The sequence below is a fragment of the Leopardus geoffroyi genome, chromosome A2, assembly GCF_018350155.1.
Source record: "Leopardus geoffroyi isolate Oge1 chromosome A2, O.geoffroyi_Oge1_pat1.0, whole genome shotgun sequence".
NCBI classification, from domain to species: Eukaryota; Metazoa; Chordata; class Mammalia; order Carnivora; family Felidae; genus Leopardus; species Leopardus geoffroyi.
The window spans coordinates 120,411,058-120,425,373 of NC_059331.1; the positions used below are offsets into that span (position 1 = coordinate 120,411,058).

At 41.8% G+C, this 14,316-nt stretch overlaps 1 protein-coding gene and 1 long non-coding RNA gene across 5 annotated transcripts in view; one reads left to right on the forward strand and one right to left on the reverse strand.

The window, feature by feature from the left end:
- Nucleotides 1-1,154: 1,154 nt before the first annotated feature.
- Nucleotides 1,155-13,272, reverse strand: LOC123606619. Its single transcript, XR_006716389.1, has 5 exons — nt 13,098-13,272; nt 10,943-11,011; nt 8,885-8,961; nt 7,104-7,203; nt 1,155-1,217 (listed from the first exon to the last, which is right to left on the reverse strand). It is a non-coding gene; the product is annotated as an uncharacterized LOC123606619 (long non-coding RNA).
- Nucleotides 13,273-14,059: 787 nt separating this feature from the next.
- The window catches only part of CREB5 (cAMP responsive element binding protein 5), a 402,224-nt gene continuing 401,967 nt past the window's right edge, over nt 14,060-14,316 (forward strand). For 2 of the 4 annotated variants that reach the window (XM_045495172.1, XM_045495175.1), the window contains exon 1: nt 14,061-14,186. The gene's annotated coding sequence lies outside the window, so the exon portion shown is untranslated. Of the gene's footprint in view, nt 14,187-14,316 lie in introns of all 4 variants that reach the window. The other 2 variants (XM_045495174.1, XM_045495173.1) reach the window with 2 other exon arrangements.

The window sequence follows — 14,316 nt, forward strand, 5'->3', positions numbered from 1 at the left end:
CCAAAGAACAAGGGCAACAAATATGACATATTTACAAATATGGTAGATATAAACCCAGCTATGTCAATAATCACTTTATTTTTAATTTTTAAATTATATATATATATATATATATATATATATTTTTTTTTTTTTTTTTTTTAAGCAGGCTCCATGCCCAGTGTGGGGCTTGAAATCATGATCTTGAAATCAAGAGTCACGTGCTTTACCAACTGAGCCAGCCAGGCACTCCCATAAATACTCACTTTAAAATGTGAACGGTCTAGATATACCAATTAAAAAAGAGACTGCCAGAGTGGATAAAAGAGACGAGACCCATCCATATGTTGTCTATGAGAAATGTACTTTAAATGCAAAGACACATGTAGATTAAAAGTAAAGAGATGGTGAAAGATACACCATGCTAACATTAATCAAAAGAAAGCTGAGTAGCTCTATTTATTTCAGATAAATTCATCCTTATCATAAGTAACCTAGTCCTGTGGAGAGCCAAGTGTTCTTCAGATGCCCCTGCTTTATTCTCATATGATTCATATTAAGAGAAAATCCCGCATTTTTCAGCATTCGGCACAAACTTCACCCACATTTGACTCTGCGCCCACCATAGTTCAGTGATAACGGCGTTCCTGTTGAGTGTTGGATCTGATTCGATGTCACCCAGGATAGAACAATGTTGCTTAAAACTTTGTCGTGAAAAGAAGCCTGTTTGCAAATTTGTCTTCTAACCCTTGCATTTCTGTTTATTTTTGTAAAGGAAGAGTAAAGAGATTGTACCATACTTTCCTATTTTGCTTTAGCACATCTGTCGGTCTTATGCCTTCTTTGAATTGGAGTGACTTTTTCTTTTTTTTTTTTTAAATGTAACTTATTGTCAAGTTAGCTAACATACAGTGTATACAGTGTGCTCTTGGCTTCAGGAGTAGATTCCGTGGTTACATACAACACCCAGTGCTCATCCCAACAAGTGCCCTCCTCCATGCCCATCCCCCATTTTCCCCTCTGCTATGCACCCCCCATCCACCCTCAGTTTGTTCTATTTAAGAGTCTCTTAGGTTTGGCCTCCCTCTCTGTTTGAAACTATTTTTTCCCCCTTCCCTTCTCCCATGGTCCTCTGTTAAGTTTCTCAAATTGAGTTGGAGTGACTTTTATAAATTTGGAAGTCTTCATCAAAATTATCTTCCACCCTACTTTGAAAGAATACGGCTTATTTCTCTTCCCTGAAAGAGGAAAAGAACTATTGTTACTTCCCGTAGAGGTTTTAGGGGGAAACCATTTGGAGGTTTTTAGATGAGATTCACTATATGCCTGAGAATGTTATCTAAATTTTCATTGGAAAAAGACCTATGTTAGGCTGTTCTCATGGAAGATGAAAACTCTTTTAAATGCTGCCTGTTAATTTCATCATACTCTTAGATTCTAAGATTCAACTAGCTTGGGGTACTTACCTACTCTCGAGGGGAACAAGCCCATTCCAAAGCAGGATATAGCCATTTCCATTAGTGGTCAAGGGCAGTTTCTCTCCACACTGGCTTTGCAATATGAACTTCCCTTTTACACAAGCTTCATTCAAGCGATATGATTTAGAGTGGTTGAGGATGAACATTTGTTAGGAACAAAGTAAAGGAAGAAAGAAAGACCCTGCCTTCTCAGTGATCTTCCTGATGTTTCTGTTTTCAATTTTCCTTCATGCTATAGCCTTGGTGCGTGTCAGGACAAGGTTGGTGTTAACCCAGGTTCCCCCCACCCTTTTCTTTTTCCGACTGGCTCCGTTGGGTAGCAAATATCTGACTTGCACTATTCTCCAGGTTGTAACAGGTTGGTCTGCATTGTGTACTACATGTCGTGGGGTGTACTCCAATTACAGAGAACATCCTAAACAGGTCTCCATTTTGATAAAAGCATAAAATGCCTTTTCCCTAATGGGGCTAAGAATCTTAAGCCAAAGGAGGTATTCTGTGAAATGGTCTGAAAGGAGGGCAAGGAGTACCTTCCCCATTTTTTTTTTTTTTTTTTTTTTCCTGTAGCAACTCTTGGCAAATTCCTCAGAAATCAGATTGGCAAGGGCAAAGAAGGGGTGGGCTGGAACTCTGGAATTTGGGCTTGCTGAATGCATGCCATTCCCTTGCCACGTAGCCCAAATCGGTGCCAACTGCAGAAAATAAAGATCTAAGTCAGAAGTGCAGTGCAGGCACAAGGCAATCATCAGCTCAATTAAACCGGTTATTCCACAAATAACCTAGAAACAGCAGGATTGCCAAACAATCTCCAGCCCCTGAAACATTTGCAAATGAGCATGACAACTGAGATGTTCTTTCTTTGCAGCCATATACTGTCACGTTTTAATGATGGATTATAGACATGGGCTCTTGGCTGCAGACTGTAGCATACATGATTCTACACTTATTTTCTTTTAATCAGAAGATACAAAGGCTTATACATCTATGGCACTGTGCCCAAGAAAGAGTTAGATAAAGCTCTAGAAAGAAGAACGTGGGAGAATGGGGAAAAAAAATATATATATATATATATTTATATATTTATATATACACCCCTCCACACACACGCGCGTGCACACACACACATACATACATACATACATACATACATACATACATACACACTTTCCCTTCTTTTTGGATGTGGGGCAGATATACTTTTATTGTCCAAAGATACATTTTGTTTTCTTTTGTTTTATCAACATGTTAGGGATGTTGATAACAAAATATAAAACTGGCTGGTATAGCATATGTATCTAATTCTATAACATATACTAATTTATATCAGTGTCATTTAAAAATTACAAATTAACCATATATTTTCATAGACTAGTAATATAATCTCTTGATGTCATAAATATGAGAGTAACATGCTATTTCCACAGTCATGATGTCAGGAAGATATTATTTAAGTATTTAATGGGATCAGAGGCTTAGTGCACAGGAAATATATTTTTTTTCTATATGTTTCCCGTGTCTGTTTTACTTAGTTTAATCATTTTAATTGCAATTTCTTTTTGTTTTAGGACAGGACCATAACTCTTGGATGCTATTACTTCTTTTTCTTTTTGGCAAGTTGAAGAATACCAGGTAACTGTAAGAATGAAGAAACTAACTTCTGTATTCGTCTGCATTGTCCCTCTCTTGGTCTGTATCTGTCTCCTTTGGCTGCTTTGCCCCTTGTCCTCTTTATATTCTGGATTACTAAGCCTTTATTCACTTCACTTGTCTGTGAGTATAAAAAGAAGAAAAAATCTAGGTCTCTTTCTATTAAGACAGATGACTTTATAATACATTTTAAACACCTTGAAAATACACAGACATTTTCTTAAGGTGTTTTGTTGTCGTACCTTGGATTGGAGTGTTAAGTGATATGTGGAACCTGATTTCTCAAGAAGAATTTATTCTACAACAGCAGTGTAATAAGTTTAAAATGCAGAGAAAAAAAATCCAATATGTGGATTGGAAAAAAAATCCATAGCTCTGGTTTAGGTCCCATATGTGTGGATGTGTGACATCCATCAGTGGGATAAACAGCACCTGGTGGCTGATTTACAGAGTGGTATTCCTCCAAAAAGGCAGCCATTCACCCCCTGACAACTGAATGAGTGATGGCAGCTGTATTCCAGAAGGCTCTATTTGGGAAAGCAAAATTTAGGATAGGGTGGGATCAACATAAAAAGATAAGGAGACGTAAGGATCCCATCTGTCTGGGTCTCTTGGGTTAGAGCCAGCCCCTAGAGGATACAGCGTCTCCCTCTTCTTCTAGACTGGGGGATATTGAAGATTTGCATTGAGGCGATCCATACATGCCACAGCTGCCCCTTGGTCAGTTCGTTTGGATTAGTGAATCAGGATAAAAATGGTTTCTGCTTTAAAAAACAAACAAACAACAAACAAACAAACAAACAAACAAACAAACAAATTCATCAGCCTAACACAATACCTTGGCCTTCATGTTTAACAATTAGAACTACCACAGGCAAGTTCAGGAATGGTAAGTCAGCAATGCTAAGGCTTGACTGGTGCCCTGACAGTCCCACCTTTGCCACAAAACCTCCCATTATTCTGGAAGTATTCTATGGCTGCTCTTCCTGTACCACACAAGGCCCTACTCATGAAAAGAAAGCACTAAAACCTGACTTTAATTCGGATGCACAATGGGGCGCCTGGGTGGCGCAGTCGGTTAAGCGTCCGACTTCAGCCAGGTCACGATCTCGCTGTCTGTGAGTTTGATCCCCGCATCAGGCTCTGGGCTGATGGCTCAGAGCCTGGAGCCTGTTTCCGATTCTGTGTCTCCCTCTCTCTCTGCCCCTACCCCGTTCATGCTCTGTCTCTCTCTGTCCCAAAAATAAATAAACGTTGAAAAAAAAAATTTTTTTTTAATTCGGATGCACAATGAAAGAGAAAATGGGAGAGCCATTCAAAGCAGTAGATCCTGAAATTTAACTCTTGAGCTTTAACCTCAGGCTTCATGAGCTCAAATCTCAGTTCCAGCGGGAGAGGAAATGTGGAGTTACTGCTTAGTGGGTACAGAGTTTCTGTTTGAGATGGTGAAAGCATTCTGGAATACATAATGGGTGGTGATCATTACACAGCAGTATGGAGTACTTAATGCTACCAAATTGTTACTTCGAAATGGCTAAAAAGGTGAATTTTACGTTATATATATTTACCACAATAAAAAAAATGAAGGTAAGAATTCCAGTGCCACTTCTTACTAGCCATATTGGCGAGTCACTGTACCTTTAATTCTGTTCCTTCAGCTGTAGAGTATACGAGGAGGGTAATAATGATACTAGCCACTTCACAGCGTTGTCCTCATTGAATGAGATACATGGGACAGACATACTGATTCAGAATAATCAAGATTAGCTGTTGTTGTGATGATTTACGAAGGTGAATTCTGTGGTTAATATCCCTTACGTTTGTTGTGCGGTCCTCCATTCGTAGAACTCTTCATAGAAGTCACCAACTTCAGTTTTGCCTACAAGACAGACTTTCATCTTTTTGATATCTCGTGTCAGACTTTAATTGCTCTAAAAGATGCACCTATTGATCAGGGTATTGCAGGTTGGACAGTCCCTTGGGAGAGGGCTATCAAGCCCTTAAATGTAACAACATTTAAGACATGCATAGCCTGTGACCCTGCAGTGCCATTTCTATGAAAAGTAGTCACATATGTATGTACAAGTACCTGAACAGACGTCCACTGTGGTACTGATTATAAAAGCAACAAATTGGAAACTACGTCAATATACATTCTGGTGACTTGATTAAATCCAAACAGTGGAATCTTATGTAACCATAAAAAAGGATGATGCCAAATTACAGGATTTCCATGGACAGAGGTCCACTACAAATCGTGCGGTGAAAAGAAAAGGCAGTCTGGGAACAGAATATACAGTTTGATCGTACTCATGCATTTTATGTTTAGATGTATAATATAATTTGCGGAAGGCTTTTCCTCAAACTTAATAGTGGGTATCTCTGGACGGGATTATAAGGAGGAATTTAGTTTCTGTGTTAAACACTTCTTTGTTACTTGGGGTCTTTACAAGCATGTATTACTTTTATAATCTGCAGAAACAATAAAAATGTTTCCATTAAAAAATGAAAGAGAGATCATAAAGGGTCTCTGGCCATGGAGAAGAGCAAGCCGTTGTATTTCTCAAGGTGTTATCCTAACTTAAACTGTATATTTATGTAGCATCATCCAGATCTGAGTCCATAAAAAGGAAATGGATGAATGACTATTGCAATGAAAGAAAGAAATAGGATTCTGGCAGTCTTAAGTATCTTTGCATCTGTCTTCTTCTGGCAAATTCAGTCAGTGTTTTGAGTATCCCTCCAGCCTACATACCAGTAACCTCCACCTTCTCTGCCTCTGCTGATTTGTCTTATCAGTGAGGCTGAAGTCAAAACTATGTTTGTAATACGCTCACGGGAAGTGCTCTGGGCAGCTGCTGTGCTCCAGACCACAGTCCCCCCAACACAAGCAGGGCTACGGAATGCCTGGATTACCAATCACAGCCAAGATCTTGCTATGGCACAGTCCTCTGCTCATCATCTAATAGGTCTACTAATTCCCTCCACAAACACAGGACTATAGAGGGATACAACTCCCAACAAAATGATCACTGAGAGACACAGCAGAGACCTTTGCCTCTATATATACATATATATAGATGGCTTGACCATCTATATATAGATGGCACACACACACGGGTGGGCTGCTCAACAAAACGATAAAATGTTAATGCAGAGGCAGTGAAAGGAGAGATGGAGTGGATTCTGGGGTCAGAACTAGGTTTGGAACCCAGCTGCCTTATCTATTAACTGTGTGACCTTGGTCAAATTACTTAGCCTCTCTGAGCTTCAATATTCCCATCAATAAAACAGGAGTAACAACATCTTCCACCCCGAGTTGTTAGGATTAAATGAGATAAAATATATAATGGGTTTGAACCAGAGGTGGTGCACACAGACAATAGGGTTCTTTCCTTCTTCTCAGACTTTGGCATAGCATTAAATAGCCATGGCAGTCTTGAAAATAGATGTTTTTTTTTTTTTCCTCCAAACAGCACAATGTCCCAGTGTACTGTTTGTACTGCATTCTCTTTAAGCGTCAAGTAAGGGCACTGTTGTGAAAGCTATAGACAGAATATTTTAAAATCAGGCTGGGGGAGGAGAATGGAGGGAGGAATACGGAGGCTTTATGTTTTCTAACTCTTTCAGTGGATCATTTCCATGGTTCAAATGAGCCTGAGAGTAACTTTCCAGGTTTTAAATATTCTAGATCATGTAAGAATGAGGAGGAACCGCTGATCAATTAGGTTTAAAAGCTACTGACATTCTCAAGAATCATTTAAATAAGGTACTTAGGAATGCCCCTAAAGAGACGAGAGTAACCTTCCACGTCAGCAGGTACACGAGTTAAACATGTGGTTAACGATGATATAAAAAGAGGTGGTATGTGAAGTATCAGTTCATGTGAGGTGACGCTCAATATTAATTTATGGGATATCAATAATGTTTTAGTCTAAATGAACCTTCCGTATATATAAAACACTCCTAATTATTGTAAAACCGTTACTTTCCACTTACCATTGATCTTGAGGAAATGACTAAAATTTTGGAGTGTGCTGACACAGCACTGTTATTCCGGGTCATTATTCAGAGCAGGTGTCAATCTCTTTCACTTAATCTCAAGGCAGAAAAAAAAAAAAAAAAAAAAAAAAAAGAGTAGTTTTTCATTTAATCAAGTCTCGCAAAAGAAAAAAAAAAAAGAATGGAACACATTAAGATAAGTGTAACTTTTATAGGGATGTTAACACTCTAATACTCTTTTGGGATAGGTGAAGCTTTTGATTTTCAGCCAGGTTCAAAAGAAAACATTAACTTTTTATAAGGTGGTGGATACGGTAATTCCCTATAGGAATAGGTCAAGCCATCAGCAACCGGTGACCTTTTAGCTGAGGTTCCCCAAGCTTGAGTCAAGTGACCAGGCTGTCCTTGTTAAACAACATTTCAGAGTTGGTATGCACCCTCACGTCCAATGCAAGAGTGTGGCACTTTCAAGCTATACCTGCTGCAATTTTAAGAAATTATTTTAGGGGTGCCTGGGTGGCGCAGTCGGTTAAGTGTCCGACTTCAGCCAGGTCACGATCTCGCGGTCTGTGAGTTCGAGCCCCGCGTCAGGCTCTGGGCTGATGGCTCAGAGCCTGGAGCCTGTTTCCGATTCTGTGTCTCCCTCTCTCTCTGCCCCTCCCCCGTTCATGCTCTCTCTCTGTCCCCAAAAAAATAAATAAACGTTGAAAAAAAAAATTAAAAAAAAAATTATTTTAGAAAATCTAAACCACACAAGAGTTAATATAATTACAACTGCCGGTGTAAATAGCAGGCGTAGGTCAAGAGTAGAAGGGAAGATTCTGATCATTTCAACTAGAACATCAGCTTGTAGAAAACTGCTCTGCTGTGCACAAGCTCAGGGAAGATTTGCTCATGTAACTGTACCTTCTTCAAATACAAGTGGCTTATACTGAGGCCCTTAATTTGAGGACTAATTGGATTGCTTCTTCCATTTTCATCCAAAGAACTTCAGTATTACAGCTTCCATGCAATTTTATGTAACATTTACTGAGCACATTCTAAATGCTACATAGTGCTAAGCACTTGACCTAGATTATTTTATTAAAATCTCCCCAACACCTTATCAGGCATGACCGCATCTAACATTGTTTTCAGTAATTATGGCATACCAGGCATTGCTTTAGGCACTTTACATATATTAACTCATTCAGTCCTTGTAAAATCCTGGGAGGTGTCTTAGCTCCATTTTACAGATGAAGAATCTAAAGTTCAGAGAGGTTAAAAGACTGGCCACAGTCACACACTCAATAAGTGACAAAGCTGAGGCTGTTAGACCTCTTGCTCTGCTCGCCTTTACTCTCAGCAAAGTGAGCATGGATCTGGGGGCACGATGAATCTCATTAGTCTTTTGTCTGTAGTTGGAGATGGCTACATAATTCTTGGACTCAGGGCTAACGAAACATGCAAGGCCCCTTGTTCAAAAGACGAGGAAGGTGTCATTAAAGATATTAAATAGGAAGATTTGCCTTGCTTTCATAGCTTAGTCTCTCAACATGTCTTGGTGTTTTTAATTTGCCATTTAACGTGTCATTCTAAGTAACACAGAATTTAAATATTCAATGATGAGCATTCATTTTACCATTAATTTTTATATTGTGCAATGCCAGTATAAGTGTAACTATAAGTTAACTTGTGTGTGGAATCACTGAATTCACACAAGTTGTATTTCATGGCTCCTATATGCATATGTTTTGTTCGTACCAGACAAGTGGAAACACTGCACAAAATGAACTCACCTGTCTTTATTTCAGTTCTAGATGTGCACACATTCTGCCAGAACTCTGCCTTCTGTTTACTCACGAGTAAGGAAAGACTGAAAGGAAAAGGAAGTGAGGGCTACCCCATCTTCAGTGTCATTTGCAGTGTGTGTGATTGGTTGGCCAGCCCATCGATGTAACGTGAGTAAGACAGGTTTTCTTATTCCTTTGTTCTTCGGATGCCATGGTCTTTTCTCGCCTGTGTTCCAAGAAACTTCTGGTTTGAAAGGAAAGCATGGCTTCTCTCCCATCCCACTCAACCTTACACGAAACAAGCTTACTTCGCACTCACTTCCGGTCTCACTGACCACAGAAGCAGCATCAGGAACACTACATGCAAATGAGGTGGGAGGGACCAGCTGGCACACTGCAGAATCTCTGCATCTACCCATGCTCCGTGCCCCATCAGGCTTCCAGCACGTGCTGGTATTGGTACCAGTGATCTGGGTGTCTCTCCCACCTCGGCCATGCTCTAGACGTGCAATCCTGGGCAAGTTATTCACTGCTCTAAGACTATCTTTTCTTCACAAAACGAGAATGGTATCAGACACCTCATAGGGTTATTTTGAGGAATAACTGAAAGGATACACATAAAAGACTTAGCCTAGGGCATGGCACGTAGTAAATGCTTTGGAAATGTTAGCTAGCCATGTTGTGGTTGTTGCCGTCTTCTGGATGCATTTTGCAGTTCCACTTGTTTGAAAATCTTTATCCCTTCAAATAAGATAATGAAGAAACCTGGTGAAGATTCATCTTAGAAGAGAGAGAGACTTCCGGTGGAGCACAGCCAGGGGTTTAACCACAAACCTAGCATCCTTTCCACTACCACTGTTAACTGTTCAGTTAAGAAAAGCCTCGAATGGAAAAATAAATGGAAAAGGTCCCTCTCAATGGATACTTGTGGAAGGGATGAGGAGAAGCCTTCTCTAGGAGTATATGTGTCTTTATGGGAAGCAGCTAGAGGACTGATCTTAAGTATATGATCCCTGGGTCATAAATATATACACACACACACACACACACACACACACACATATATATATATATGAATATATACATATATATATATACATGTACACACATATATGAATATATATATGTATATATATATTTATTGTTGCGGGTAGCAGACTCTTCTGTTCCTTCCCCAGCTTTCTCCTGAGTCACTGCCCATCTATGAATTTACTAAACCGGAGTCACTCAAAGTGGGGTCACCAAGCACTTGCATCAGAATCACAAATGCAGAATCCTGAGCTCAGTGCCAGAGCTTTGAACTGAAATCCCTGGGGGAAGTCTGACCCAAAAAAATTGCCTAACAAGTTGCCCAAGTGCTTCTTATGTTGCTAGGTTTGATAACTTCTGTGGGAGCCTAGAAACTGGGAAGCAGGAGCCTTTTTCTTTTTTTAATCCCCAGCCCCTGGTAGACCTGCCACCCTTTGTCGAATGTTGGAGAAATGACAGAATCCAAAGCACAAGGCTAAAGGATTCTTCCTCATCTGAGGACCCTTGGGATGGTTCTATTCAGGCCTAATAGTCAGTAGGTAAGCACTGGTAAGGCTGTAAATATATTAAAATATGAAAATTCTTCCATAGGGGTTAGTAATTACCCACTACTCTAGGCTCTGCGCTATCCCACTGGCCCAAGGCTCCCTTGGACTGCCCTCTGGCCCACTAACTAAAGGGTTAACCCTTTGTCTAGCATGGGGTCTCATCTATTCTCACTGGCCAATAAAGGTGCCAGTCAGCCCCTCATAGGTGTAACCAGCGTGATACCTTACCAGTGGGCTTGTGCCCTGCATGTGCCCCTACCCTTTCGGGGGGGGGTGGGATTGGGAAGGAGGACCTTGGGTGGGCGGTACCCCAGGCAGTTTACTTCGACTCTGTTATCAAGATCCCCATCTCCATGTGTCCGTGAGGCCATAATGAATGGAGTCCCAGTGGGTGAGATGAGATTCCTGGAGGTGAGAATTTTCCAGTAGTAGAATTTTCCTACTGGAAACTTCTCAGGTTATGGCCACCACCAGCCAAAGTACCTACCCCTAGAGATGCTCTTCATGGCTGCTTCTGGGAGCTTCAGTTTCCATGGGACTTTGGCTCTGAGGGATCCTGGAGGAGAGTAGGTGAATATGAGCCATACAGGAATTTGAGTCTACAAACATGAGGGCTCTATGGGTATGATTTGACAGACGAGAGCCTCTTTCGTACAGATGGTGCATACAGAGGTTAGTGTTGGGGTTGGGAGAAATATGGAGAAACAGGTTCTTTTTTCATTTATTTGCCCAACTTTGTTAAAATCACCAAATGCCCTACTATCACGACATCAGCCACATTACTTTCATTAATACAAAATGAGAATGAGGACAAATACTTATGTAGTATTTGTCCTGTGTCAAGCACAGCTCTTAACTTATTTGAGTTCCTATAATTATCACCTTATTACGTAGATGAGGAATTGGAGACCCAGAGGTTAGTTAAAACTCAAGTAGCAAAGCCATGGTTTGAACTCAGGCAGCCTGACATTAGAGACCAAAGTCAGAGAGACTATGTCTCTTCCTTAATTTACATTCAAAAAGTTTGTGTGCATGACTTAGATGGCAACAAAGATTTGAGATATATATACACACCCTATAATACAATGGATGGGTATTTTGAATGAAATTGCTATCAGTTCAGCAGATGCTATGTTCACCATGAACAATGTTATGAACAATATTGCTGATATTATGAGAAATTCTCTACCTACTGAGACCCAATATAGCCTAATGATTATCAAGGTATTGGGGAAGTTACTGGAAAAGCTACCTGTGTATTCCTTTGTCAATCATGGCTCAGACAGGAGCATTGTTTACCTAGTGGAAGCATGTCAAACATGCAAGACCAGCAACCATTGTTAAAGATGAACAAATGATTTGGATAGTATTAGAAATTGATGAACTACTTGCATTAAAACTCATATGTATACGTGTGTGTGTGTATATATATATATATATATATATATATATATATATATATGTATCTATATACATATATATATATATGCTTTTGTTTAGAGAATACTGAGAATTAAATGTTTTAAATTTATACGTTGATTAACTGCTTACAGGGGTTTAAGTATTTTATCACTTCATTTTTGCTTATTCAGTTCTCCATTTTATTCCTTTGGTCAACGGGGAAAAAAGATTAGCTCTCTGACTGAGCTCTGATATATTAAGCTTTTCAAGCTTTGGTCTCAGGTTTGTTCCTTGTTTGGCTCACACTTCTTTGCTAGAGAAGTAGGTGGACTACCTGCTTTGGGTGGAAAAGGCTATCCTCATTATTGAGTGGGAAGGTGGGCAAGAAGGCTGTTCCTCAGTAGGCTATTTCTTTCTTCTGTAAACCCAGTGAATTGAGCTGTCATATTTAAAGTTTTATTGGTGAAGATTTCAGGTTAGGACTGGAGCCCTTCTTTTGCAGTTCCTTCGGGGTTACATGTGGAAAAGAACAAATAGAAAACTCAGTGATGAACTTTGAATAAGGCTGTAAGAAACAAAGAGTCGCTAGTCCCTATGGTCTCAAGGAACACTGAAGGGCAGGGAGTTGTTTAAACACTTAAAAGCAGAAAGGAAATACAGACTCTTCGATTTAGGATACCAAAACCAGCTCAGAAAGTACTATGTGATGATCCGGGCAAAGCATTACAGTTTCTAGCCAGTCCAGTCATGATTCTCTGGCAAACTGCACAGTCATGGTTATGATGCACTGGGATAAGAGGCGCTATATAAATGTTAGATGTTACATAAATGTCAGAAATGATTATTGTTTGTTAATGGGGGCTAAACTGTTCCTAAGCAAAACTCTGACTCCCAGCCAACACGTCCGTAGCAGAGATTCTAACTACCAAATAACCCATGAGAACGGAATGCTCCCATCCTGGTTCTAGAAAGGAGCTCAGCTGAGATCTGGGGTTTGAAAACAGGGGTTGTGGTGCCACTACTTACCCAACTAACTTCGGGCCAGGTACCTAGCTTCCTGGAGCCTGCCTTAGCTCACCTGTAAAATGGGGGATAAGAACACCTGTCCTACTTCTGCTTCCTGTGCTCAGTCCTTGTGAGAAGCAGGGGCGTTCACATGGGTGCGAGTGCTTTGTGAAGGTGAGCCCCTGCAAGGATGACAGTGGTCATCTAGGATCGCTGGAATTTAGCCTATACCTTACCTTTGAGTCCTAGTCACAAGGAGAAATCCGAATGGAAATTAAGCTGGAGATGGGGATGGTGACTGGCCACTGCTGAAAACGTCAGGCTCCCTCCCTCAACGGAGCTGTCAGGAAGATACTGCAGACCAGACGCCCGGATCCTGCATTCTGGCTCCGGCTCTGCCACTTGCCAGCCTGTGAGCTTGGGCGAGTTACAGAGGAGGCTCTGGAAGTGTTCGCCAAGGGCCCTTCCGGCTCTGACGTTGAGTCTAAATCAGGCTCATCACTTGGCTCTAGCTGTGATTCACCTTTCGCCTCCTGGAGAAACTATCTCCCCTCCAGCTTCTCAGACACACGAAGCAGGGGGCTTGGAAAGGGTGGGGGCTGTGTATTCCTTGTGAGGGTGCACAGTAAAGAAGTTATTCCCTTGGAGGTGAGGCGGCGTAGGGGATGGTGAAAAGGGGTGCCGAGTGAGTGTTCTGGGAAGCCAGAATTCAGGGAACACTCTAATGAGGTCACGACTGTCGCAGGCAAAAAGGAGGTGGACATCTGCTGGTGGGGGAAGGGGGCAGCGTTCTGCATTTGTGTTTGTAGAAAGTCTCTTCCCCGCACCCTTTGGCACCCCCTCAGCCCCCCACCCCCCTGTCCCATCCCCACATCTTTCAAACGCTACCAGGCCCTCCTTGGAGAGCCTGTGTCCGTGCCTCCTCCGTGGTCCTGTCTGAAACCGTGAGGATTGTTTCCAAGCTGACTCACACCACTAATGTCAGGGAGCCGTGTCACACGGCGCTGGGCTCTGCAAGCTGTTGCTTGCGCGGTCGCCGCCGCGGCCGCCGCTCCCGGGAGGGTGCACCAGGGTCCGCTCTTGGGGGTGGGGGGGGAGGGCGGGGGCGAGGCGGGGCCGGGGCGGGGCCCACCCCCTTGGCGCGCCGGCCCCGCCCCTCCTCTCCCTCCCCCGCGGACCGCAATGATTTAGAAGTTCAGGAATCCCACGTGACGTCACCGGGGGGGTGATGTAATGCACTCTAAATAGAATGTATTGTAATCTTTGCTCAGTCCAACGTGGTCCCTTCACCCGGGCTCCGCTCTTGCCTTCTCCACACTTGTTTGGTAAGTTCCTAAAAATACGGCTCGGCCACTTCTGGGGCTTTTGCATTTAGCTACTTTTGTTGCACTTGCGGCGGGAGCCATCTCGGGAGCGTACTTGGTTTGCAGGGGTTGGTTCTCGGCAGCAGCCGCG